Source organism: Columba livia, chromosome 12 (genome assembly GCF_036013475.1).
Source record: "Columba livia isolate bColLiv1 breed racing homer chromosome 12, bColLiv1.pat.W.v2, whole genome shotgun sequence".
In the NCBI taxonomy this organism is placed as follows: Eukaryota; Metazoa; Chordata; class Aves; order Columbiformes; family Columbidae; genus Columba; species Columba livia.
This window is the reverse complement of record NC_088613.1, coordinates 11,291,553-11,318,557: the sequence shown is the minus strand read 5'-3', so window position 1 is coordinate 11,318,557 and position 27,005 is coordinate 11,291,553. Positions and strand designations below refer to the sequence as shown.

The window sequence follows — 27,005 nt, the reverse complement described above, 5'->3', positions numbered from 1 at the left end:
TCCTGATGTTAGAATACAGTACTTACAGAAATGCAGAATTGGGGGCTCATGCTAAAAGGATTTACAGAACTCTTACGCTTTTACTGTTGCTTGACATTATATAAGTAGTTTGTTTCAAAGTCATAGAACTGGGATTTTCCTGGAAATAAGTCTGTAATGAAATCCTTTATTAACTGTTCACAGTTGTGCAGAAAAACAAGGATATTAAAGAAGGAGAATGTGCTGGGTTGGGGGTTACATTTTTGTACAGTTTTAAATTGAGCAGTCTGAGCATTTTAACAATCTTCCTACTGCTATATGACACCTTAATAATACTATTTAAAAGGTTTGAATTGTTATTTTTGATGCTGGATCTAGAAACATGGATGTCTACCTCCCTCTCTGCCTCTCCCTGTTTCTCTCTGTAAACATATCCCTAGTTTCCCAGCAGGTTCAAACACAGATGGCTGCCTTATTGCGACAGAAGCAAAAATGCTACATTAATGTTTAAAGAGATTAAAAATCCTCTTGGCAGCAGTGGCATATGTTACCAGTTAATTGTAGCACTGGAAGCTTCCCTGCTGTTTTAAAACATGGACTCATTTTACTTGCTTTCTGCAGAGCAGTATGAAATGTCAAATTTGTTGGTATAAGTTTTGAATCCAGTCTGACAAAAATGAGTCATAAAGACAATGTTGTTGTCCTATCTAACATAGTTTTTGAATCCAAATAATGTTCTGCTACTGTGCCAGCTCTGGCAGAAAGCTGGCTCCCTGCTCTAACTCGACGATCATGTGTATACTTTATGATTTCAACAGAGGGTGTCTGCTTTTGGAAGGCAATTTTTAGCTTTTCACCTGCATTATTTCAGATTATTGTCATGTTGGCCAAAGCAGGCTGCTTGTTTAAATTACTTTTAAGATGCAACACTAGCTTTTTCTGGCATAACCTCCAGTTGGAAACAGAATAGTCGAACCTGCCCCATGATAGCCTGCTGGCAATGAGTATTTTGGTTGTGTTGAAGACATTTTTAACTGCCGTGGTCAGGTGATTAGCCCACTGCTGAGTAACATCATTCTTTCCAGATCCCTGTTCACAGATTAACAATTCTCAGTAGTACGTTGCAGACAGTGTGCAGCTACTATATGGAGCTGGGAAAAGAAATAGGAAAAAAAATTTGAAAAGCTGAAAACTTCTGTCGTTCCTTGCTTGAAATTCTCTTGCCATTTTTTGGAGTTTCTCCAATTCTCCTTAAATCAGGTAGCAGCTGTCATATCAGATATACATTAGGATAAAACAAAGGATTCAGTCTTCTTAACCAGCCTTTACACATCAAACACTATTAACAGAACACTTCTGCTTCAGAAAGACTGATGATAAAACTTCATGTTACTACACTGGATGTGTTATAGTACTGTGTGTGTGTTTTGACTGGAGCTGCACAGGCTTAAGTATTCTGGAAAGTAATTGTGGCATAAATATATTCTCATGTTGGAAAGGTAAACAAAACTTGGCATCACATATTGCCTGTGATCCTTTTTACTATTTATTCTTTGCCATATGTGCATATTAGGTTTTACAGAGAAGTAGATGTGATCTCTGCCCCCAAGGGCCTTACAGTCTAGATTAAATATCACATGGAGATGAGACATTCGTGGTGGTGCTCTCAGCAGGGAAGGCCAAGGCTGTGCTAGGCATGAACCATCCTTGTTGCCTGAGAAACAGACTTTTCAAATCAAGGCTGAAACACATCAGTAGGAGAGCACAACTGCTCCCGATTTCTTCTGAGGGCTTCAGACTGTATAGTACTTACCCGATATCTGTTTCTAGCACTGATATCTACATTTTGAAAAATCTGTGCAACCCCAGATGGTTTTCTCTGTTGTTACTAAAGCATACACTGCTGGTGTGGGCAGTCAGGGGATTTCCAGATTACAGCTTTAGTCATCTATGCATCACTATTACTTGTCATAGTAATTACAGCAATATGAAAATTTAATGTTTTATTTTGGGAAAAAGTTACAGTTTTGAACAGAGTCCTGCAAATTATCTTAGTTTATTACATTTTGCAGGAACTTTAGTCAATATTTGTCAAGAAAGTGATGTCACTGGACTTGATTTGTATTGGGTTTTTTTAAAAGAAAGGTTCCAACTAACTTTATTAGTGTAATGTAAACCTACAAGAAATAGTAGTTTGGTGAAAGTTTTCAAGACTGAAAATATTATTGGTGACTGAGCCATACAAATGCCACTCACACAGAAAAGTAGGAAACAATAGCAACTTGCTGTTCTTTTCAACTTCTGCTTGGAAACTTTCGATTATAGGTGGCTGTCCAGTAAGAAACTGAAAATAAATAGTAGGGAGGACCTCTGTACAATAAAACATGGGATTGTGTTGCATTCTTTGTCTGTTTGGGGGCAGTAACTTAAGCAGCAGATTGATACTGCGATTCATGACACCAAAGAATCTACTAGTTGAGCTTGAGGTTCACTTGTTATCCCATGTGGTTTTCGTGGAGCACAGGTCAAAAACTTCACTTATATAAAGCAACATCCTGAAACATCTGGCTTAAAAAGAGGAGAAACAACACATTAGAAATGAAGCAAGTGTCTTCTTTGGCTGCATATGTCTCCTTCATTCTATGCTGTCCTTTGTGGTAATGTCTTTAACACATCGTTTTTGTGGATTCTGATCAGTCTTATTACTCTAACTTCATGGTTACTTCTCCTGTTATTTCTCCTACCCTGATTTGATTAGATCATAAATTCAGAATATAGACAGTGAAATATATAGCTTAAGAAGTCTAATTAAAAGAGCAGCTTGTTTGCTAACACAACACAGACTTAAATTCCTCACATACGACACTATGGATTCGTGCCCTGTGTGGCTTATTGTTATAGGACCCATACAAGTCAATAGGATAATGGAGTTACTAGAGGAAATTGCCTTTCCTGAGCATAAAAGGTTCTTTACCGAGACAATTTACAGTTACTTAAATTGTATTTGTGTGCTAATTAATACAAAGCTTTCAGGATAGACTACCAGAAATGAGCAGGAATTTTTCCTTAATTCTGGAGTGGGCTGCTTTGGGCAATGACAAACCTTGGAGCTGGTATTTGTCACCCGCTATATCTCTTGCTAATGGAAAAATTCAATCCAGTGGTAACATGTTCTTGTTCAACTGAAACAATATTTATTCTAGATTGCAAAACAGAGATCATGTCTGAGCTATTTATAGTCAAGCGGACACACAAGAAATGGTAATATTGCCTAACTACTAGGCATGAATAAGAAATAAAATTGTCATATATGACAGTAATATTCTGGAGCACTATATAAAGTCTTGTTTTCAGCTTACAGTCAGCATTAGAATACACATATTGTATATCACTGATCCAGACGTTGCAGCCAAAAGTATTTTGGTTAAATTATTTTAGATAACAGAGATACAAAATTATTGGCCCAAGCTGTAAAATACTTATTTCAATGCTAAGTGCATATCAAGACATCTACTCATAAAATATCTTGTGAAGTATCAGTGTTATGAAATAGTGTCAGGAAATCCAGCTTTTTCAAAAATTTGGGTAATAGTTTACACTTCGTTTGCAAATTTGAATCCCATTGCACCTCCAAGATTATATTTTGCTGTTCCTGCTTATGTCTTTTGTCTGCATTGTTGCTACATTTTTTTCAGATGTCAGTATAACTCCATTACTAATTTTTAAAACATGAAAGGCTGAGAATCACAATAAAGTTAAGAAAATGCACCATAATCAAGACACTTACTTAAATCTAAACAAAACCACTTTATTAAAAATATCATACTGTTTTCTTTCATATTACAAGTATGTCCGGTGTCCTGTGTACTGAAAGCATTAACACGTACTGTAATGTGCTGTAGATATTCCAAGTTTTGCACATAATCTTTAACTTGGAAAATGTTACAGGTTTTTTGAACATATGTATGTTGCCATTGTTAGGAACCTCACTTACTGCTTGATAGGATTCTTACTGAAGTTTTCTCACTCTGTTACGGCAATCACTTGGTTTTTCTTCCTACTCATTCCTTCAGTGTTTTGGAATCCTGATGCAACCAAGTCAAGCCCACCTTAGGAAGCTGCTTTTTTTCAAACAATTCCAGCATCTTTTTTATCCTCAGATTAGTGCCTTCAGGAAACGTCAGGTTTGGCCTCAAGAGCTTTTTTGCTCCCTGGGATTGCACACTAGAGTACAGAATGCTTGTAGGACTGACCCAGCCAACACTTAATAGAAGGTTAAATGCAGTACGTAGCCCAGTAATAAAAGCAACATTATCATCATTTATTGATTGTTAAGGATAGTGCTGCATTAATTCTTTTTCTACAGGCAGGTTGAAGAGGGAGGTTGTCTTCTGAATGTGAGTGTACTTGAGATTTATCAGAATTTGAGCTAATCTACATTAAAGACCACTTTTATTCTGCTTATTGATATTCTTTGCTAAAATGCTGAACACACACACACGCACACAGAACTTTACATAGGCAATTGGAAAACATTTTGTAATTTTCTGTGGTACAGTGATAGACATCACTCACACTGTTTAAATTACTATTGCTAGTGTCCTATTATTCGTTTACAGTTTTGTTGAAGCAACAAGATGAATGCAGATGTAGCAGCAGTACTAATTCCTTTGGATTCAGAGATATCCTAATTAAATTATTTTCTTATTCTGTCTTCTGCAAGGGGAGTTTGTACTTGAAGAGGAGAGTGGTTTTATCCTTCTTTCTCCATCTGTGTACTTCTGATAGTAGCATAAAATGTTAAAAAAATTAATCTTTAATTTTGAAGCTATAGTGAATCTGCTAAAGATATAAACAAGCATATTTAAATAGTTACTTTGCATTATTCATGTAACTGGAAAAAGATTCACTCTGGGTAGACAATTACTGTGTATTAACATCTTGCCTTAGGGCAATTGAAATGGATTTTAATGAGGTGTTACCAATCCTGAATATCTTTCATTTGCCACTTGACCCAACAATTTATTTTTTACTGGGACATCTCGATTTAAGATACTTAGCTTTATTATAGGGATTTTGTTAATCATATGGTATACTTAAACAGAGTGTTTATTGGCATAAAAGGAATTTATTACATTAATCCATATTATTCTAAATAATTATAACTAGTACCCATAGAGTGAAATTCATCAGAATTTCTTGAGTATTCAGATCCAGAACCTAAGAATCATTCTGCTAAATTAGTATGCAGGTCATGAAAACAACTAATGAGGCTTCAGACCTATAAAAGTCCACTCAAACATGTGCCAGTGTTTTAGAAGATATTCTGGCCCTGGCATTAGCTATGACCTGAAGGGCAGAGCAATATGAACTTAACTAAGACAGTATTTCAGATAATTTGAGATCTAGAGACCATAGCAATAAGAAGAAAAATGGTTCATCCTCCAGCATGAGGAGACAAATCTCCACTGCTCCGTCACACAGCAGCAGACTGAGCAGGAGCAGGATTTCCAAAGTTACTTTGTTGAAATGATATGGCTCAGGTACTTGCACTATAAGTGGTGTGATTGAGTGCTCTGCACCTGGTTGTACTTGGCAGAAAAAATGCTGTTCCTGAAAGCCTTTGGCATAACAAGTCTGTCCATGGCTACATTGTGAATTTTCCACACTAACTGCTCATATGAACAGTGATGATGTGGTAATGGCATTTATGTTATGGCAATCCTGGGTGGTAATTCTGTAGGGTAAGGGGAGTGCTGTGAATTCATACCTTACATTATTTATTTCACTTAAACTTCATAGAAACAAACCCTAAAAGTCAATATAGTATTGTGAGTTCGGGGCAGCAGTCAAAATTGTGTCAGAACATCCTTCACATAGATGGCCATCACATGCATGGGAAGAGTTTGTAAACAGAGCGGTACTCAGCTTTTGTATCTGCTCTTACCTCTGCTGGTAGCACAGCGCAGCACTCATTGTAAAACCAGCTTGGGTACTGGAGTATATAGCCACACCAACATGGTGCTTTTTCGGGCTACTCTTATTTCTCACACAGTTCAGGCATCTTTATACCCTTCCTTGCTGCTACACTGGTATTCCCGTAGTGCCACGTATGCTGCTGTGGCACCAGCCACCAGCACCAAGGCCATCAGCTATGGTCACTAAATGTTCAGGCCTCCAGTAGGAAAATCCAGTGGTCTTTTATAAGACCACAGTATGTCTCCGAATCAGTAGTCCAGAAATGGGAAAGAGACATAACACAAATGAATTTATGAAGAACAAGGAGTTGACCACTGCTTTGTTTCTTACTGGAACATGTGGTGCAGAAGATGTTTCACCTTAGTGAGTGGGAGGGGACACGGGGTAAGAGGGAACCTGTACATACTCCAGTATGTACCAATGCAATGCCAGATACTCTGCTGGACTCTCTTTCTCCCTGTACATGTAATCTATGTTGAATTAATTTGTAGTTGGCTGAATTTCAAACAGATCAGGTTTGTTTTCATGTATGTTGATGGGATTTTCTTTTGGATCAGTTTCTTATGTTAATTAGACTTCCATTTATGCTACATTGTAATGAGCTTTAGAAACTCTGCATGCACAAGCCTGGTGGGAAATTGGCTGGATTTGCACAATTTCAACTTTTGCTGTTGCCTGTTTTTGATATACCACAGATTTTCCTGTTTCCTAGGTCACAGGCAGTTCTTTTCTAATTTTTCAAAGGAGGGGTTTGTGTTTTTTTTGTTGAGGAATATGAGCCCAATGTAACTTGCATTTAAAAGAAATGACGGTTGTTTGTCCTGGATTTGTTTGTTTCCAGCTGGGAGACTTACTGGTTCTTCAGATGGCTAAGTTAAAAAGTGTGAGTGGGATGGGTTTTTTATGGGTTCCAGTCAAGCCCTTACTTAGAGAGAAAATACCAGACATCTAAAGCAGATATTCTATACTTGAGTAAGAGGAGAGTAATGCAAGCAAATCTTAAATGCCTTTTTAGCAGAACAGAGACATGAGTTTTTTGAATTTAAAGGAATTTCTATATCAGCTGCTTTGCTGGTCTGTTCAGTGTCTGAAGGCCATATCATTTTTAAATGCATTGATCACTCCTATATTCTCTTTATTTTATTGGGAGCCAAAGGATGATTCATGCACTTGAAAAAATCAAGGAATTCATTTGTATGTTTAAACATACAGTAGAATTCTCTTCAGGTGACTATTTTTTAAAAAAACTTCTATTTCAGTGCCTCTGTGGAAGCATGATATGTGCAGACTGATACACTCACAGATATTATGAACAGGAAGGCTTATAAAACAAAAACAAAATCCAAGTTTACTCAAATCTAATATGTTTTTAATATCCAGATCATAGAAGTACATCTTTTCCAGAGTGTATTTGGAACTTTCTACCTTTTTTTGTTGTTGCTCACTGAAGAGCTGTTGAAGGTGAGCCCTTTTCCTTAGTTTTCCTGATAATTCAGGTTGTATGACTTAAACCTGGTGGAAGCAGTGGCCAGTGGAATTTGGTGCAGAGCCATCTGACGGAGCACTGGACAGCAAACCACAGCTGGGGAATGGCTGTGGCTTTACATAGACATATCAGACAACAGAGGTGGATTCCAGTGAAAACCAAGGCAGCTGATGAAAATTCCTCCTAAAAAGTCACTGTAGAGAAATAAAGAGAGCTCCTCTTCACCTTCCCCACCAGCAAGTGCTCTTAGCTAGTCAATGAGAACAGAAATCTAGCTAAGGAGGGGCAGAGCAAGCCTGCTTCTGCCTCTGAAATACCTTCTGTTTACCATCGATTTAATACAACAATCTCAGCAGAGTTTGGCACTTAAAAGCTTTTTTCTTCAGGAGCCTGAGGCAGTAGCTGTAATTGCCAGCTCATAAGTAGCTTCTTCAAAACAAAACCTTATTTATTCGTTGTTTCACACAGCACAAGTGTTAATAGTGCAGAACTTGAGAGCTATTTTTTCCCTTACAACTACCTTCAATTTCCCTTATAATAGTAACAGTTAAGGCTTATAAATAGAAGTCTCTTTCAAGCAATGAGCTTCCGTTTCCTTTTGAAAACCAGAATCTTTATCTCTCAAAATATTTTTGCATACCAAAAATACTCAAATTATCTACTGAAATACCTTAAAATATTTAGTATTTTCCTGCTACGTTGTGGTGGGGAAAAAAAAAAAATAAATCTAGGAGATGTAGCTTAGACTGTTCCTATTTCTCAAAAGAAGTTTGCAATAAATATTCATCTTAACCTGAGGCATTGTCGTTAATATTTGAACTTGGGCTTTTCAGCTTTGTGTACTTCCAGATCCCTTCTTGAAGAAGGGAATGGACTCATTCTCAACTAATTCATGTACCACACTGTTATATTTTTTTATGTGTAATTATCAACAAGATAATGATGAACTTCACTTTCCAAACCATTTATTAGTTCAGTCATTATCATCAAAATCCATTGTATCAGAACATACCTAAAACCCTCCTCACTTCAGCGAGATAATCTATATAGGCTTATAGAATTTCTCAAAGGTATTTGCAAGATATCATCACATGTGAGTACTGAACAATTGCACGATGATGAAAGTTATCACAGCATCACCTATTCTGCAGGCAGTAGTGGGGAAACGATGCCTCATGTTAAGTGTTGCAATGGCCATGAAACAGGAGAAATGCACCTAAGTTCCCCAATAAAGAAAAAAAAATAAACAAAATAATACACCAAAGATTTGTTTATTAGTGATAAAGGTTGCATGCTTTACCACAGTGAAAACTGTAGGCTACACAAAGAATGAGAACTGGATAAATAATAAGCATTGGCCTTTAATGGAGCATTTTAGGAGGCTGAGTGGTCAATGCAGTAGAAATATTTGTTGACTCTGGGAACCCATCCAGCCTCAGATCGTGGCCAAATACAAGGGTGACTGAAATCCCATTATTGCCTGAATTCAGTCTTTAGGAAATCAGACCCTCAATATATAATTGAGTATGTAATTCTGTGGCGCAACAAAAAAGCATCCTTGCCTACACTTAACTATATCCAGTCCTTTAGCGGTGTGGTTCTTGCAGGGTTTTAACCAAATCATTGTGAAATTGAGAAAATTTGCAGCATTTAGTGGAAAAAATTAATTTTTAGAGCAGAAAAAAAAAAACACCACACCAATGTTCAGAAAGTGGTAAGACGTTCAAAGTGTGGACTTTCACAACAGAACTAGCTGCATACTCACACGGCCAAGAATCTAGATAACAGAAATGTGTAAAACAATTTGCAAGCGTGTGTTGTACCGGAGTCCGCAGAAACAAAAATCAGAGTAATTGGCCATGCATGTAAGTGAGCCTTACCATTTATAAACAAAACATTTAAGTACGTTGGTTTAGCATACATAATTGTTTTGCTAAACTGACACACTAGTGACTAGTGTCTTTTCATGGAGAAAACCCTGAGCATGAAGTAAGACTTCAAAGATAAAATGGAAAATCCTGCTCTTGGCTATCTGATTTCAAAGGACCTTACAGCTGGATGGGTGTTCCACTATACAACTAAACCTCTTAAAATGTCTTATTCATTGCTTGTCTGCCCTCTAACTCAATAATCTCTTAAACCACCTAAGTATCAGTTCCTTTGCTCTATGTACCCATACATAGCTGTAGAGCGTGCATGTTTTGCTGCTCCATTCATAATCTACTCATGTCCATAGCTGTTCTTACATATCCTGCTCATCTCTCTGCTCTAATGATACAGCCCAAATGGGACCGTGCTGTTCCATGCTCGCCTTTTAGGCATCACTGAACAGATGAGGAAAAGATGCTGTCATATGAACACGGGAGCCAAGTAATATTCCTAGGACTTGCAAATGGACCATGAGAGAGAGTTTTCTTACTGCCAGTTCTGATTTAAGAACCCTCTAATAAAGGAACCCCTTCAAAAAGCTTTTTAAAATAATTGTAAACTGCATTACAGGTAGGACTATACCTACAGAGTTGATTAACTACTGAATCTGGTCTTTTGATGTTACTAAGTAAAAGATACACAGTGTGTATTACATCTATAAAACTGTTTGAAATGGAGTAGATTGCAAACTACTGAAGGCTGATTTAAAGCAATTTGCCTAAATTTACTTTGGCTGCCTTGCAAAGAGATTTTAATTTCATAATAACCTATACTTCATCCAGTGTATTTTTTTTTTTTTCCAATGGCATTGGGTGAACACACAAAGGAACAGAATTAAAGTTTGGAAAAATTTAAATCTAGTATGTTTTACGTTCCCAGTGTTCCTCTTGGCAACCTAAATATTATTTCAACTTGTGGTGTGATTATATATCGGCTCACATAGGGGAACTGCAGAACTCTGCCTGCTGAGCATCATTAAGCACTTTGGTGCTCGGTGGGAGTTTGTTCATTAGAAGTGTGTTATGAATTTTATTCTGTGTGCATCTTTGTCTGTGAGAGAGAAGGAGGGAGAGCAAGGCAATGAGAAGGAAGCGTAAGATAAATCATTTACACATGCAAAATAACTAAGTATCAATACTGCTATTTAAAAGAAGCAGAAAAGTATTGCATAGAAGAAAATAAGTGTCAACATGAGGTCTGTGAAAGAAGCTTCCTGAAACCTGTTGCTACTACTGTTGGGAAAACTTGCCTTATTTCCTCAGACGTGATCTGGTTGGCAAGGATCCACCTTTTGGTTTATCGTTTCATTTGAGGTATTTGCCCCATTTTTTAAAATCTTGAGTCATATAAAGGTAAAATTATATAATATAATTTATTTCAGTTTCCCCTACTTAGAAATGAATTCTACTAGCAAGAAAGAGAAGATTTAAATTGCAAAGACTTAAAATCACATATTTTTTTCAGATGTTATAATATTAAATCAAAATTATTCATAGCTGAGAATAACCTATAGTAGTTTATTCTTTTATTTCATTTTATGTGTCAGTTACAAGGTACCAAAGACTATGGGAACAGGGAGTAGGATGTTGAAGTTCCTGGAAAAGGGTATATTTTTTAAGATACACACATTGTATTTGATTTTTTTACTGGTGTATTAAAAAAAAAAAAAAATCACTTGCTTAGTTTTATATTCATAATGGCTTTATTCTAATGTTTTGTAATTCTGTTGGCATCTCTGATGTACCTGTTTATTTATATCTGTATGGATGGGGAGATAAATCAGACTCATTGTTTTGCACATCATTTTTCAATACCAATGCAATATAATTGCTGGGCATAAGTGATATTCATAAGATTTTCAAATGTATATATATTAATATGGTATGTATCCATAAGTTAACCTTCTTGTCTTTCTATGTACATTTAAAACAAAGAAGCAATTATTGAGGGAGGAAGGAAGGAAGAAAATGTGAAAAATTGGTATTATCTGTTCCTTTAAATCACGTCTCTAAATATTTTTTTCTCTACAAAAGTAGCAAGAGCTTAAGCAACTCCTGCTGTCTTGTTGTTCGACATCCACTACTGCCCATCTGCCTATTGATTGGTAGGAAACTCCAAATGGGAATTTCATCTCATTAATCATGTCACATCACAGGGATTAGGACAAAAAAAAAAATCCTTTATGCTTCACAGCAGCCATCTAATGCCTAGTAAGACAAGCGAATGAATATGAAATGGATAGAATATCTTCCCACTAATTAAAGGTCATCTGCTAAAAACTGTTAGTCAGACTTACTCAGAATGCGCAATAATCTAAGTCTGCGCATATTCAAGCTTTGCAAGATGAAAGGAAGAGTAAATATGTATTTATAATTCAAATGTTAGCGTAGCTCAGTGACAATACTTGCAATAGTGGTTCTCCCTGAATAGTCACTTGCGAAACCCAGTTCCATTGATTCTGTCTTATTCCCCCTCACATCATCATTAATATCCATCCACATGGCATTTCCCCACCGATATGCTCTATAATCCTCTTACACCACCACCAAAATTGTTTACTGTTCTACTCATAACCCATCTAATCTGCATTTTAAGATAGTAGGATTTTTTTAAGCCTGTTTGGTACTGTAATGAGCAAGAAAAAGCAATTAAAATTGCTTAGATGTGACTGAGCAGGTGAGGTGAGGTTTCCTTGCATTTAGGGCACCATGGCAGATGAGAGGGACACACACAGTCTTGGAAAAAAGCCAACTTATTAATGGAATTTGACCATGCAAAACTTGTTGAAATCCCTCTAGAACATCAAATGCCACATTATAATATCTTTACTGAGGTCCCTGCCTTTCCCAGGAAATCTTTAATTCCCTTTTCAAAGTATGATTTTTTTAAAAAAAATACTTTCCGAAGCAAGAATTGTGGGATGTATTTTGGTTTGCATTTATGTTTTACTTTGTCTCTGTAATAAAAGCACTCATCAGTTAAAAGCAGGTACGTGGGTTCTGCTTTTTCCATTGGAAATTAACCTTCAGAGAATTAGGGTCTATTTTTTACAGAACTAAACAATTAATTATTTTTTTTTTTGCCTTTACGTTAAGAAACAGTTCTAAAGTCATAGATATTTTCTCCCAAAAATCATTGCTTATGATATAATAGTTGGAATCTTACAGTTCATTTTAGTCATGCTAATGACTTCAAATGAAGGTTAGATGATAGCACAGATAGAGTTTTAATTAAGAGACTTGCTAATGTGATACAGTAACATAAGTAGTGTCTCCTCCTAAATCAAGGAGAAGAATACTGAATACTGCCAGTGCAAAAACTGACAAGATATGGCTATTCTTGTGATTTAGTATTTGCATTTTGGAAGTTTATGAGCCTGCAATTATTCTGCACCATTTTCTAAGATTCTAGCAAATAATCCTCTAAGCATGTTATCCTGAACAGAGAAATTGCTTACCAATATTTACAGTCATTATCTTTACAAAGATCATGACAGTAGCAGAAAGATCAGAATTTTTTCCTGCACCTCCATGCTTAGAGGAGCTTCATGCTGAAGCCTGTATTAAATGAGAAATAAAATCATCCGTATTTTTGAAAGTTCCAAATCTCCAGGTAGAACGCAGGGGACGAAGAGAAATATTTGACTTACAGCTGCATTCTTCTGCTGAGTAGACTTAAATATTCTTAGCTTGTTTTGTTTTGTTTGTTCGTTTTTACTTGTGTAATTAAATAATGAAAACTACAGAGGTAAATGATTACGTTACCTGTTTCTCAGCTATAGCGAGTCAGCAGGCCATTTCTTAACCACTGGTGGTTTTCATCCTCCTTTTGGTATAATAGATTGTTTTGTCCACATTTGTTGTAGAATGATGGTGTATTACTAGTGTACTGTGTGTGTGCATAGCTATAGATTTAAAAAAATATATAAAAAGACAGTACAAAAAACAACACCCTTCTCAATGTTTACAGTAGAACTCATAGCCGATACCATTATTGTAAGAAAAATATCAAGGCAAGATCCTGCAAGTGTCCAGGTTTTGGAAGTACTTGAGTACTCAGATACACTACTGTAAAGTACAGTTACCAAATACATATTTAAATGAAAGTAGAATTGCTTACACTGAATCAGCTCAGAAAATAAAATATTGGTGAATAGTTGTCCTGCTGCAGCGTTTATGCATGCTAATTGTCTCAATAAACTTAGTTTATTTTAGTATAGAAACAATCCACAACAACATCTGCACATTCCAAAACCAACTGAGATAGAAATAACTTCTCTACTTTATGAAGTGTTTTCTATTTGTTGTTTTCTTTTCCCCATATACCTATATATGCATTTGCATGATATTCCTCCTGTATGAATCTAGAATATATTATACACCCTCACCACATGCTTCTCCAATGTGCTTCAATGATTAACTGTACTAGAGACCTTTTCTGAAGAGCTGTTAGAACAACCAGCAGTACAAGGACACGTTCTCATTCTAGAGGAAAATAAAACCAACACTGCCACCAGAACAACTGCACCCAGTTGGTATTACTTATTTCTCTGGTTTGAAGGAGTCCTGCTTTCCTCTCTGCCATCTCTTTTTGTTCCTTCTTTCACCAGTTTTACCTCATTTACAGCACTTCAAGCCCAGCTTTACTTACAAGTCATTCTGTGCCGCCTCTTGTGCCAGCCTATAGCCACCCTCTAACAAATCCACTTCTCAGATCTAGTTTCCTTTCAACTGAGTAGCTCCAAGCCCTCACCTCCCACCAGTCCTCTTTTATTTCACCAAACAAGCTCCACCCTTTCCTATAATCAGAGCCCAGTTTACGCCTTCAGTTCCCGCTTCCCTTTTCTATTCACATGCTGATTTTCTTTCTGTATTTATTCCTGCTTCTCTTCACATTCAGGCCCAGATTTACAGGATTACTTAATCAAGTGTTTTCTGACCCTTCCTATTATTCTGCTTTTCACCCCTCTGCATTTGTAGCAGATCAGATGCCCTCCCCATTCAGAAACCATGGCTGTTAGTAATAGGGTCACTGATTCCAAAGGAAATCCAGGCTCCCTGTGCTTTTCTCCTCCAGCTGCTTCCACTCTTGCCTGGAGAAGCTTAGAGTAGTGTTACACAAGGGATTATTCATAAATGTCAGCTCCTCAGAGATTTTCTGAGGATAAATAAGAATGTGCAGGGAAAATAATTTAAAAAAAAAAAAAAATGTTAAGCTGTTTAGGTCACATCTTTATACAGGTATACAGCTTCACATTAAATGTCCAAACTGGGTCAGAATGAGCTGGTATGTCCACACAGCATAACAGAGAATTCCTTAGGAAATTCCAGGAGCTGCTGAGCCCATCATTGAGGTGTTCTGGCGGGGCTGGGTAGTTGCTTGGAGAGCAAGGACGTAACCACACGGCAGGGATCATCCTCAGGTACTCATGTGCCGTTGCCTGTACGCTTTCTACTCCTCACAGCTGAGCCCAACGGGTTCCTAAAACAGGTCTTTGCAACGGACTGTGTGATGCAGATACATCTCCTTGCAGGCTTTGAATTTTGATCTTATAAAGCTGTCAATACTATTTACTTCCTTAGGTAGTGACAGGCAATCACCTCAAGTCTGACAAATATTGAGTAATCTACTCAACCTCTTGCTGTTCAGAGGGAAGCTGACAAATCTTTTTTCTTTGCTATCCTGTTTGTAACAACTTTTTTGACCAAAGAACTGCACCTTTTCTTTAGACAGCAGAAATCTTCATCCCAAACTTCCTGTGACATTCAGCAAGTCAACCCATTTGCAGGAGCCCTTACAGCAAGTGCCATAATTCCCATTTTTCTTTTCAAACAATTATTTTACACTCACCTTACAGTGAGAGAACAGCTATAAAACAGGTTTGGTACTTGGACGTTATAATTTCGTACAACACAGATTTAAACGAATTGTGAGGCATTTCTGTTACCTCTGCTATGTACCAATATGGTTGAAAAGTAGGGAAAGTGCCAAAACCAGCTGCTTTGATGTTAAGATAAAAACAGTAGGATAAGGAAAACATGTTTTATGTGATCTTGATAAAGAAGGGTAATAGGAGCTTCTAGGGCCTGAAACAGGGGTTGTCAAAAGGAGTGGAACGTGGGTAGTTGAGCCATTTTTCATTTTCATATCCATGTTTTCCCAGGTTCACTCTGTCTTGAAAAAGGAAGAAAACTTGTGGGTTCAACTATTCTTTTTCTTAATGCCTCTAAATGCGTACATGCGATGGCGTTCAGACTTCTACTACATAGCATGTATTCGTTAATTTTCCTCACTTTAATACACAGTTTTAATACCATTTTAAATAAGAACAGTCCTCTCCTATTTAAATTATAGGAGAATCTAAAGAAGAGAGGATGCTAGTGAGGTGGGAACGATCTCTCCAGATACACGTTCATAGCATATATTGATTTCTAGTGTTTTATGGTAAGCAAAAGTTTAACAGCCATAATTTTATGAAAATGACAATTGAAGAGGACATCTGGTGAGAATTCATTTATGCCTTTTTACATTTTTAACAACCTGGCTATTTTTACTCTTCTCATCCTTTCAAAGGGAGTACAATGTAATGAAGCATGGAGCTGGAACTAGGCCACACCTCAGCTGGAAAATGTCAAATTCTATTATGCCATCCTCAAAAGCATAAATCATAGCTGCATGTTTTTAAAGGTATAAATGAGGGAGGGACCAATATAAAACATTTATCTGAATTCATGCAATATATTTATAATACAGAATGGGAGAGTGCGGGGTATTATTTATGTAATATAGAAATATACCAAAATATTTAAAGGTTGAAATTTGTCATACGTGGTGTCTTTGCCGAGGAATCCCTTTGAACGTTGTTCACTTTTTTGCATTTAATTTTTCTGGGTCAGCTAGCAAACTCAATGTCAGAAACTACTAGATACTTTGTTGCTTGAAACCCTTATTTTATATATGAAATGTTTTTAGTGGTCTTATTTTTAAAAACCATACTTGACTAGTACAATATCCTGGGTTCCACATTTCTTTTTTTTTTTTTTTTTAATATTAAATTGTACTTTTGTCACATTCTTTCCCACATTTCATTGGTTAAATTATGTATGGGGAGAAAGTGTCTGTCTCTTTGGCAGAAGCAATACCATAGTTTAAAACTATTCAAAAAAGTTAATAACATTTAACAAACACTTAAGAGCAAGGATGAAAGATTGTTAAGCAAAAGGCAAAGAGAATTTGCTGGACTCAATGATATACATATCACCTAATACATATTATCTATATGAAATTTTAATTTTCTTCATTGAGAAGGCCATGCAGGTTTTTTACTACTCTTTTTGAGAAAGGTCTTGAATCAAATAATGTTAATGCTGTTTAACCTTATTGTGTATTACGTTTCCAGCTTATATCGGAACAGTGTTATTGTGCAGTAGATACTTTAGTATTAGACATTTGCTATCTTATCTGCCATTCTATTCTCCTCCTGATTTAATCTCCCTGGCTTTAAATAGTCTGTCTGAAGTCAATGCAGAATGGATGGAAAGAGGAGCACTCAGCTAATTTAGAAGGAGGTTAAGAAGCTGTTCTTAAGAGTTATTCTGAAGAGTTATTAAGCTATTCTTAGAAGTTTAAGAACCTATTCTTAGGCTGAAGGGTGGCAAGAAGAAGTTGAAGATTTAAAGTTGAATGCAAATATTTGAAGAATATTATGGTTTGTCACGTGTAGTATCAGCAGAGATTTCCTGTCCTTTGTGACCACATCTTCACGCACATGGCAGGTATCCACTCCAGTTTGGGTTACTCAGATGTGTGTGATGGTCACTCTGTAAAACAAATAGGGAATCGATGTCACTTTAGACAAATGCTGAGGAAGTTGGGGAAAAAAACTTTAAAAAAAGAGAAGTGAGGGCAATTCCCTGAGGAAGCTGAGCCCCCCAGCTGTGCCCCTGCAGCAGGTGCTTTGGAAGGTGGAAGCCTGAGCTGCCTTCTTCATTCTTCACTCTCTGCCATGAAATCCACCCTGCCCATGCCAGGTAGCTCAGGCTGACTGAGAACCCTATGCGAGCCCTTTCCTTTGGCTCCAGGTGTTCCTCACCTCCTCACTGTGGCAGGACAGGAGCAGTGTTCCCTGGTGCCAAGCACACTCCTGGTGTCAGCACCTGCTTCTCAGGCCACAGTGGGGAGCAAGGTCCACCCCTACAGAAGGTAGCCAGCACTCTGCTCAGCCAGCTTCAGCTGTCAACAAAGTGTTAATGTTCAGTGCTCAGCCCTAGACAGGCATGCTACTGCTGATTCTCAGCCATCCTCTAACACTTAGTTTAGAACTCGGCAGAAACTGGGTTTTTTAGTGTTTGAGTAGACATTTGGCAACGTGTGAAGTGTCAGATGAGTACTGGTGAATCTGAGAACTAGGGTGAACATTTGTGTCAGGGAAGGAAAAAATCTTCACAGCAGAAAGCACTCTCTAACCTGAGACTGGCGGTACCTGAAATAAAGTAGCTTTAAACTAGTCTGTTCCAATTACACTAAAAGCCAAATGCCTGCACTGCTGACACTTTACAGGCTTGAGCAGCAAATGTTGAAATCTAGCTTCAAGAAACTAGCTGCATACTTGAGGCTTAATCAATATAAACCAAATATTTTAAAGGTTTAATCTGTGGCCTAAACTTAATATATCATGAGAGAATATGGCTGCAAAGTCTCATCTGAAAGCACCAGAAAGGCAGAGGGACCAGTCTCTAGGTTTCGTCAGAGCAGACTTCTCCACTGCTCTGGAAGTTCCTGCTCTGGAGTCACATCCTCTTGTCTGCCCGGGTGTCCAGTCTAACCCCACGGCTTCCAAGGTCAAAGGCAGGTGAGAGTCGTCCTGTGCTGCTCTCGGGTGCCGCCTCCATGCAGAGCCGCTGCTCGGTGCCTTGTGCTGCACAGAATGGCACAGGTGTAAGTGCTCAGCTTTTTTGTTCTTTTTAATGCCATTGGGACATAGTCATTTCCCTATGGATTTTCATCTAAGTGATAAAAGACTTGGTAAATCTAAAATGTTATTCACTGGACTATTGTTATGGAATTTCTCTATTAGATTTATCACTGCTTCTATTAATTCCATTTAGTCTATTAATTCAGCCTCTGTTAATTTATCACAGCTTTCTGGGTTGGGTTGTTTATTTTTTTCCCCTCATCTGCGAAGTGCTCGATGTTGACAGTGACGGAAACCTCACAGGAAGCATTGACAAGGTTTGAAAAATAATTCTGGAGCCCTTGTGTTGCTAAGGAAGTTTCATCAGTAGAACCAACGATTTGAGATTGTTTTCTCAGCAGTGCATGAGATAAATGAGAACTATTTCCAGATTCAGTAATTTTGAAAGCTGAAGGAAAGATCTTATCAGTTTGCTGGCCACCCTGAATAGAATACATCAAGAAAGATTAATAGGAAACAGGGATACCTGTTTTGCTTTATAGGAAAAAAAAAAAACACCTACAAAAGTATTTTAAGTAGCCAGTTTTACGTGCTTCATTTTGCATTAAATATAAGATCTAAGCATTATTTTATGTAACTAGTTTTTTGTTATACGCTGATAGGATAAGCAAATTGTTTTATGGAAAGAAAAATAGGTGAAATTTATTAAATCATAAAAAGAGGCCCTGTATGAGGTCTGAAATGCTGAAATATTTAATGTTTGCTGGGGTATCTTCCAAATTTTTTCCCAGTGGGCAAAGGAATCTCTCAGGAAAACTTTATTTACACAATCTTAACCTAAGATGCAGCTGTATTAGATGTATAAGGGATAGTTTTATTCCAATAGCTGCAAACTCTGACTGTTTTGAGATTCACTATCCTCAAATATATGACAAATATATTTAACAAACTGATAAGTACGAATAATGTGAACCCAAAAGCCTATGTCAAAATGCGAACAAATGTCAACCTTTGTTTGTAGAGGTTCTTCCATATCTATAACAAACTCTGGTTACATTTATTAGATATGAAGTATTCCACTTCCATAGGAGTAGGGCTGGGACCATGGGGCAATAGTGGCAGGTGATATTTTACCATAACAGCATCCTACTTGAGCCATCCAAGGGGAATACGTGACACGTATCTGTGTAGCTCAATTTAATGTGCCTGGTTAGACAAGCACAAATGTTCATGTGCAATACATTTGCAGCATGCAGATATTTGTGTCACAGCATATATTTGGAAGCTAACAGAAGTGTGTGAAATCTTTTAAATAGATCATTAAAATGTGTACTTTTTAAATAGAGAAAAAAAAAATTGCATTTTTTTAAGATCAACAGTTGAACTAAGTTACTAAACTGAAAAAAAGCATAGCTAGGTAATGATAGTTTGTGAATTACAAAATCTGTTCTTCAATGAAGACTCTCTAATTTTTATTAGAAATATAATATTTAATTTTCACTTCAGATCTTGTCTGTATACTATACTATCAGTTGTAATCCTATTGTCACAGTAATTAATTTGGTGTGTTATTCAGCATTTAAAGATTATTAAAGTATGTTTGACTGAGCTACAAATAAAACCCTCTCCAGGTTAAATGTGTTCCGCTTGTATCACGTGGATCTGGTTTGGAGATTTCTGGTGAAGGAAGGAGGGAGCTATCTTTTCCTTTGCCAATAAAAACAGATCACATCTATTTTTAGACTCTGAACACAATCTACGTTTCTAATTCTCAGACAGTGACTATGACTCACTGAACGTATTTCTATAGTCTGAGCTTCAAGAACATAAAGATCCTGGCCAGCTCCTCAGCTGGTGTAAACCACAGCTCCTCAGCTGGTGTAAATCACAGCTCCTCTGATCTGGGTTTACCTGGCCTTGTGCGAGATCTCTCTTATGCTTTTAGACATTACTGTTTCTGATGCTTTGATTTTCCTTTGCTTTTTCTCACCTCTCTGGAATAATTTCAGACTATCAGTCCATGAACATCTGAGTTATTTTGGGGGCCATCTCATTTGTTACTGACTTTTTTTTTTTTCCCCGTGGGACAATATACTGTAGGCTCTAAGCATCCACTTGCTTTTATATAGAATAGTTAATCTGATCAAAGCACTCCAAATGTGCTCTATGCAAACAAATTCCTGTAAATCACAAAGCAGAACATAATCTGTGTCTTTAACTTTTTTGCTGCTCCTGTAGTGTTGGTGTGCTTTTCTCATACACATTTCTGTCATGTGGTGTCTGTTCCCATATTTTAACAAGTGTAGTTTATTTCATACAAATGGACTTGGTGTATAAATTTTTACATATATACGAGTCTACAGAAAACTGAATAGGAAGGTTATGATAATCAATATAACAGTAGGTGGCTGTTTCCTCTTTTCAGTTGCAAAAGAAATGTCCAAGTCTGCCATGTGTTGGAGCTGCAGCCAATCCTTGGCCAACAAATTTCAGTAGCTCCTTCCTATGGAAAAATTATCTCTGTGTGAGTGTGTGCCCACATTGCCTATCTTGGGACCAGTCATTTTCTTTAGGCACTATCACATCCTGTTATGAGGAAGAGTCAACTTTGATTGTGTCTTTATGCAAAAAATACAGGACTTTGGAAAAGTTTCAAGAGTAGTCACCAATGGATTATCAGGCAACACTTCCCTAAAGGCATGCAGCCTGGCCAGAGGATTTGAAGGTTTTGATAAATCTACCATACGTGAAGAAATCTACCAACTTTATTACATTCTCACAAGAATTTGCCTTTTCCTCCGCAATAGTAAGCTTAAAGTGAAATTTAATTACTATTGTTAAAAGATTGTAGCACACCTTTCTTTTATGAGTTGTGTAGTTTTGTTTTATGGGTGTACACCTTGGGGTACATATAAATTTCTAACCATCCTCTTTTATTTCTCTTCCCAATCCTACATGCAGTCTTTTCATTAGCTTGTTGAGGGGTGTCCCCTGGATTCTTTTTTGTCAATTATCGTTATATAAAGAAAAATTATTGTGAGGTAAGAAGTGGGTGCCTTTAAAACAGTAACAATAAATCATTCGAAGTCCGTTAGTTTTCTGCTCAGGCTGCTAGAAGAATAGTTTTAATGGATCTACATACGATAGAGCTTTTCTGTCTTTCTTAAGCTTTCTTGTCTGGCAGAGCATCGCATCATTTGGAACAAGCCCTGTGTAGTGGGTAGACTTTCTCTGATGAAATGATCCTGATTTCTGACAAGGAGTGCTTTGATTGGAGGTGGGAGTTTATTTTCTCTATAAGTGTTTCTTGATATATATTTTGAGACACAAAGCCTAACAATACAGCACAGAATATGATAATGCAGAATATAGAAAAAAAAAAAAAACCGCTGTTGATTACCATTTGTATTTTCAGTCTCCTCATTTCAGGAGAATGCCAAAAGCAAGCTTCAGCAGTCATATCCAGCTGTATTATTCCTCATGACAGTATAAAATAGTAAGACATTTTCACAAACTAGATTAAGAATCATAGTTTATATTGCTGCATAAAATTGCTAAAATTGTATAGAAATCTGTATTGTGCATCATAAGTTAATGTAAAAACTCCAAGCTATTTTTTTTCACTTTGTCTGTTTAAGCTACTGGGCAAGTTGTCGCATGAATAAATATATTTTCTTCCTCTGAAACTGTGTAATATTAAATGCTGTGTTGTTGGCATAAAATATAAGTTGATCAGACAGACAAAGATTATTATTCTGACAACAGTGTACACAAGGGTATCGTTGTACATTGAATTTCAGTGTGTAATATGGTATAAATCTTCATGAGAGGCTCAACTTTTATTGGCTGCACAGAAGGTGCTTTTCCTTATTAAATACAGGAGATGGTCCCAAGGGATTTTTTAAAATATCTTTATCCATTTTTTTCATCTAGTCTCTGGGCCCTGGGAGGCTGACAAATACAGCCGGGTAAGCATTTCTCTTTTGGATGCCTGGCGACAGACACAGTTGTGCTTGAGCACTGGATCCCCTGTAATGTTTTGCCTCAGCAGAACCCATCAGCTCCCACACAAGCTCCACCTTTCCCATTCAATAAATGGTTGTGTGCGTGCCCTGTTTGTAGCCTGTAGGACAAAAAAAAAAAAAAAAAAAAGCCTTAATTCTGTGAAATATTATCAATGAAAGACTAAAATGACAGTAGTTCAGATTTTACACTTTCGTTGTTTCTTGCTGTCAATGACTATTGTCATCTTCTCATCACAAACGATGAGGATTTTCAGGGCACGGGGATGCTGAGTCCCACTGCACAGAATGAAGGGACAACAGCACACAGTAAGATACTCTCCTCTTGAGTTTAAACCACATGGATTATCTTCCTGGCCAACGCAGATATAGAATCTCTTTATTGGACATAAATAATTAGGAGATTTTCATCAACTGCTGTCAGAAGAGTCAGCCCACCCACCTAAATCAGCAAGACCAAGGGGGCCATGGGACAAAAGGCAATTTAAACTCACCATTGTTTCCCAGCCTGATTGTGGACTATGGGGTTTATATTTAGACAATCTGCTTGTTGGTTCATATTATGTTACCCTGTTGCATCTTAGCATTTCTTAGTTCTTTTGTGTGTTCACACATTTTTGTACATCTGCACTTCTTTACTTCCCAAAAAGCGTAGGTTCTAATACATCAGGGGTTTGTACACATGCTTATGCCTTTGTTTTGGATAGACCCATTCAGACAAATAGGCATCTTGATTGTACGTGCTTAGATGTTCAGATAGATAACAATTTTAGTGATTCTGTCTAAAATCTGTGTGCTGTATGTAGATAAGAATAGATCCCTGTGGTGGTCAACCTAGTCCACTTTCACAAAGATATTAGCAGTGCCATGCCAACTAGTGAAGAGGCCGCTTTTCAAACAAGTTTGAAATAAGACATGATACATGGGTGAATCCAGTGTAAAACCTTGTGTAACAGGAAGCGTGCTAAGTTGTTTGGCCAAGCTAACAGGAACTGCTAAGGACGATAATATACAAACAGTAACTCCTTGCTCAAGTTAACGCTCAATAAAATACCTATGTAGCACGTGAACAATAACAGAACTGCGAAAAGGCTGAACTTTGAATTTCAGCTGTTTCTGGAAATTATAGTTACTGTAACCTTCAGTAACAGTGTTGCCTTCTCTGAATTTTCATCCTCTGCTTGGATTTTTGCAAAACTGTCCAAGTAGGCTTCACCACATGCATTTGTTGCATTCTCCGTACCCCACGGGAAGGACAGCGCAGCCAGCAGAAGTCATGAGAATGAAGGGGGAGCATTTCTTGTGCAAACACTGATCCAACTGGAACGCTTCAAAAATTTGATCCAAGGAGAAATGATCACTGAGGCTGCTCTCCTTCAGGGTGTCTGTAATTCAGAATAATAGCTCTTGAGTTATTAGCTGGTTATGTTTGACATTCATCTTCTGAAGTTACTGCCAAAGGCATATAGGCAGAATAAAGTATAATACCACATTGATAAATATGTGTCATTTCTGCCTGCCTTCCCTCAGAATTGTATAAAATGGTAAGGCATAATTGGATAATAATGTGGACCTCTGTCTCATGAATTCTCAGTCATTTCTTTTCCAGATTGCAGAGTCTTGATTTATTTAGCTGTTCCTTATGCAGATTATTCAGTGCAACTTCAAAAGCTTAACTTTAAAAGTACGTTCTTCTAGTGCTAAATGATGCAGAAGTTTTGGACTGAGGATCTGCAGTGTTACAGAGCCAACTGTATTTAGAGTTTTAGGGAAGGTTCTGGGTGTCAAACACCTGATTTTGGTGAGAAAGACTCTGACCTAAGTAAGCTCTCAGTAAGGAGAAGAGCAGGCTTAAAAGCAAAGGATCCTCTGTGGTGCTTCCAAATGTCCAGCAGTAGTTTATCACTGGATTAGACTTCATAAGAAATAAGTAGGAAATTGCACGAAATGCAGGTTTATTGCCCTATTAGAAGTTAAATAAGTTTCAGGAGTAAAAAGAATAGTTAAAAAACAAAACCACCACAACAACAAAAATAAACAAAACAAAAAACCAACCTCAAACTCCTGAAGTCTTTCCAAAATTACTCCCAGCTCTGTGTAAATCACGGAGATATATGCATATGCCCATGAATTGTTTAATGGTAGAAATGTCTTTTTTTTCCTGTATAGCAGATGCACAAAGGGAAGGGGAATGTTTTATAACTTAGGCTTTTAAATAATAAATAAATGGCTTGCATTCTTCATTTGAGACATCTTGAGTTTTGCATACTGTGTAATACTGAAGTATACAATTTTTTTTTTTTAGAAAGAATTATTTTTTCCATTTTTAAAAAGAATATAAAACCTCAAGAATATGATAAAACATCACAGTCAGTTTCTAAATACTTTGCATCTTAATATAGTTGAAGTTAAGGCAGTAATTTCTGAGTTTTTCCCTTGAGCTGCATCGTTCTTTTCATATGTAATTATTCTCTGAGTGCATTAGATAATGCTATGGTTCCCACAGCTGTATACACATCTATAAATCATTAATGAGGCAGTTAACTGAAACAAAACTATAAAAGATTTGCATTACCCGGCAGAACTCAGCCTTAATTGACTTCCAGTTATTTACAATTAATTTTTCCATTTGGAATAATGATTGCAAGCAACTCAGGGTTGTTTTATTACTCAGGAATTAGATGCTGACTATTCATCAAAAGTTTTTACAGCAGGACCCTGTCAGTGGACAGTAATAAGCTTGAGGTAATCTTATTTTTACACACACATATACACATACATCCCCCCATATTGGTGGAGGAGACGGGGTGGGAGGAAGCACTTGTAGTAAAATGGGGACTCGAGTCAGCACTAACTTCGTTTTTTTTTTCTTCTTTTTATCGCATACCTAAGTTTAGCAACAATTAATTTCCTTTCTTTACAGCATCTAGCTGAAAGGCAACACAATGAATAGAGCTGGCTACAGTTCTAGGTGGAATAACCTGCATGCATGAAGTGTGAGTAAATATTTATTTCTATTTTTCTATCTTACAAGATAGAACTTTCTTGAGGGTTTTAAGACAGAAACCAGTGAATAAAGGATGCAAAGGCTGACAGGTAAATATTAATCCATTATGCTATTAAAAAAAATACTTTTATAGGAACATAGCGCACAAAGTAAATCCTCATTAACTTGTTATGGTTTGAGAAAGCCCCAGAACTGCGGGCTGTGCATCAGGCTCTGGACATGCACAGCCAAAGATCTGCTCCCTCTGCCATGGGAGCATAACTCTCACAGGCATTAATGGGCCGAGGATGTGTTCATCAGGAAGGGACGTCATGGCCAAATTCCTAATAAAACGTAAATCAAAACTAACCAGAGCCTACTTGCAGCAGCCGATGTTATCTTCCTTATCTTTCGGTCTTCAATTTTGAAAATGCCTAAGCAGCTGGATCACATCAGTAGTAACTCCTGGTCAGTTTTCTGTTTCTAAATCACAGCTATAAAATAAGTAAAATGCACACAGGTGATATTGCTGACATTGACTTCCCCCCCCCACCCCACTGGGTGCAAGTATTTTAATAATTCTAAAACTGAGAAGTCCACCACATTCCAGAATGTATTAAACTGATCCACCCCTTCTTTCTTACATGGATTCTGGACAGTCTGTTCCTGCCTGCCTTCAAAACCATGAAAAAGAAATTTCATGGCTTTGGACTTTCTTGAGGGTTTGCTTTGAAGAAGCCCAACTTCATTTCAGTGAAAACACAACTTTCATTTGGTGAAAATTTCTGTTTATTTGAGAAACTCTTCACTATCAAAAATATGCAATTTACTTACCAGCTCTGTTATAAATCAAGAGTCTTAGTCCTGCAGCATTTCTCATCACAACAGCAGACTTCTCATTTTTCTGTGACCCCTTGCAGTATTACGAGTGTGGCCTGGTTTTGATTTGCTTTCAGAGCCAGCGTCTGTGAATCAGATCTGTGAATTAAACACAACTGCTTTTCTCTTTTTCCTTTTATTTTTTTCCAAGTTAGTATGAGCTGAACATAATAAATATTAGAGGAAATAAAGAATTACAATCTGGGTGTAAGGAATTCATTTTTTCCTTTGGAATGGAATCTCAGTATTAAACTACCAGGAAAAAGCAATGAAAGGAATCAGTGGTTTTTCCACTGCTTTGCACATTGTAGAGTCATTTCAACATGTGTAATATAGGTGTCAAATGCTAATAAATCAGCTGTCAAATGCTATCAAATACTTACTTTGCCCAGGTGTAAATGGCTCCATAAAATGCAGAGCACTGATCTGACACCAAAAATCTCTGAGTACCGTTTCTGTCTTCACCAGTTTTATAGAACTATTAAAAAAAGATCCAATAGGGAGTTTATTACTTGTTATTTAAGTTACTAGCGGTTTTTTGTCTGTTTTCTTACTTTTTGGGATGTGGTTCCCCTCTGCCCCCTCCCCTTCAGTTGATACCAAGGGAGAGAATGCAACAATTTATATGGAATTGCTTTGGACTAGTCTAGAAAGAAAAATATTATGTTTCATAATAATGCTATGAATGATGAAGGATTTTTCCTGCCAAAACATCTCTGTAAGTGCCCCAGCATCATCAACTGATGGCAGCACAGCCCTGGGAATAAACAGACTTTCAGCTAATGGTAGGAATCCTCGGGGGAAACAAGAAACAGGTATTTCTTCCTGATA

The 27,005-nt window shown here is 37.1% G+C and overlaps 1 long non-coding RNA gene across 1 annotated transcript in view; it reads left to right on the top strand.

Moving 5' to 3' along the window:
• The window catches only part of LOC110366063 (uncharacterized), a 59,904-nt gene that overhangs the window by 31,729 nt on the left and 1,170 nt on the right, over positions 1-27,005 (top strand). Inside the window, exon 3 of the long non-coding RNA XR_010475684.1 lies at positions 25,233-25,305. This is a non-coding gene — a long non-coding RNA (uncharacterized LOC110366063). The remainder of the gene's footprint in view (positions 1-25,232; positions 25,306-27,005) is intronic.